This window comes from Leucopleurus acutus, assembly GCF_964270905.1.
Source record: "Leucopleurus acutus genome assembly, chromosome: 12".
Classification (NCBI taxonomy): Eukaryota; Metazoa; Chordata; class Mammalia; order Artiodactyla; family Delphinidae; genus Leucopleurus; species Leucopleurus acutus.
The window spans coordinates 36,517,552-36,519,918 of record NC_139154.1 but is presented as its reverse complement, the minus strand read 5'-3'; positions in this window follow the sequence as shown (position 1 = coordinate 36,519,918).

Below are 2,367 nucleotides of genomic sequence, written 5' to 3'. Positions count from 1 at the left end.
GAATACGAAAACTTTGGCTTAGACATTTGATATGCTGATATATATATAATTCATACTTATTTCTGATGATCATCTGATACCCATTAAATATTGTTCACTGGGTTAGTCACAGAGGAGAACGGACTGAGTCAGGGAAAAAGGCCACTGGGAAGGACCTAAGATCAAAGTGAGAGGAGATGGGTGAATAACAAATCCCCTGAGGTCTGTAAGGCACAACCCACATACAGAGCTCGTGCACACCTTCGTCCTCCAGGTCAGGGTCCATTACTTAGTCTTGGGGTGGCCTCTGGTCATGCGCTTGACTTCTCTGGACCTTGGTTGCTTTGTCAAAGCTGCTCTGTCAACTCTTAATCAGGAGTTAGACTTGATCAATCATTTTCAAGCATACCTAGCGGCCGAACCTTCGTCTTCCTCCTTCTATGTCTACATTTGAACTACACACGTGTAAGAGTGGAGCTGCTTCGGCTGTGGCGGGGGACAGGCCTCGGTGGCACTCTCCTTGACGGCGCTGGATAAGTTCTCAACTCCAGGGCCATTGCCCAGTTGTAAGAGCTCTGCCCTATTATGCCCTCAGCTGCTGTTACCAACACTCACCATGTCAGCCTGGCTCACGACTAAGCGTTTGACACGCCCTACCTCGTCTCAGTTAATCCTCACAACACCCCTGGTCCTAATAAAAATGTGATGATTTGCCTGGTCACGGCTAATATGAGTGTGAGGATTCAGAACACGAGTCCTCTACCTTCCCAGCCCCCGCCTTCACTCCCAGTGGCCCAGGCCCCTGGCCCTGCCCCAGGACCGGATTAAGGAGCAATGGGGTGAAGTACCTATCCCCAAAGGCATGATCGAATCAAAGATTTCTTCTGGCTAAGCCTTGAGACATTAAGAAAAAGGGAGCTTGCTGGTTCTGGGTCCCCACCAAGGTGCAAGGTTTCATATAGAAGCTGGAAGTGTGTGTCAGCAACTCCCTCCCCGCAGTAACCACACATGGGAAGGTTTGACAGAACACAATTCAAACAGGCACTCATTAGGCAGCAGGCCCACTTCTGCTTAATCACAGGCAGTGAAAGAGCAAAGAAATTGGATCAGCCTATCTGTACCCTAGCAAAAGTCACTACTGGCGGGCTTCCGTCCTTGCAAAGGCTGTTTTCTAATGATGCACCCCTTAGAAGGGTTGGAAGGAAATTTAGCGGTATATAGAGCCCCCAGCACAAATTAAACATCAATGAACAGTGTTTACTGAATGCCCCCCACGAGCCAGGCATGGGGTCAGGTGCTGCTGGGGATGCAGAGGTGATGTCTCTGGATGATAAGCATTCTGTGAATTTAGAAGATGGGTGCAGTTGATTAGAAATCCTCCGCTTCAGCCATGTCCTCCCAAATGCCACAAACCCACTGCTTTGCAAGGACTTTGATGAGCACCGTCCACAGCTTGGCACTGAGGGACATTGACTTGGGCAAGTCTTAGATTCTTTTCTCTCACAGTCCCCTCAGCTTAGAGGACTGCTGTTTCTCTTCCTTTATTACCCAAAGCCTTTTCTTTCTGGACTGATTCAGCGGCCACCCCTTCCAAGATACCACCTGACCGATTTAGACGGGTGGGGCACTCATCTATGGGCTGCCATGAACCTGTTTACCCACCACTGTCTTTGTCTGTTTCCATGTCTGTTTCCCCAACCTGCATTGAAATGACAGAGGAGGCATGTACTGAACGTTTCAGGATTGAATTGACCCTCTCTGGGCTGGAGGTACGTCTCTTAAATGAGGTGTACGGTAGATGGGACTGCTGACAGAGCCCACCTAGCTCTGATACTCCCTGGATCTCTGACTGAGAGAAGGGATGCTGGGCGGACATTTGTTTCTGGGAGCTGGGTGGTCTCCACCTTGGAGATTTCCAGTCAGGTTTGCAGCAGATGCTTTCTCTGGGGAATCATGTGGGATACTGCATTGAGTCCCAGGTAAGCCTTGCTACTCCAGAGCTATCATTACACTCGCCCTGAGAAACTCTGGGCTTTAAAATCTTAGAAAGAGTAACCAGCTTGGGATTCAATGGACCTGGGTTCATTCTTCACTCACCTAAAGGTGGTTTCACATCAGGCAAGTTATACAACTTTCTGGGCTGATTTCCTAATCTGTAATAGGAACATAATTCACACCTCTGAAAGTGTGAATTCAGTGAGATATTACATCTAATTTGGCCAGCATATGCCCAAACACGACAGAAAGGTAGTTTTGCTTTGTATAAATAATAATAGTGGTTCCCTCATAAAAAAGTGGCAACCTAAGAGAACAGATGAGTTCCTGGCTGTTGTGAGGTGGTCTCAAACCCCAAATAGCAGAAAATCATCATTTGCCAGACCCCAGGGG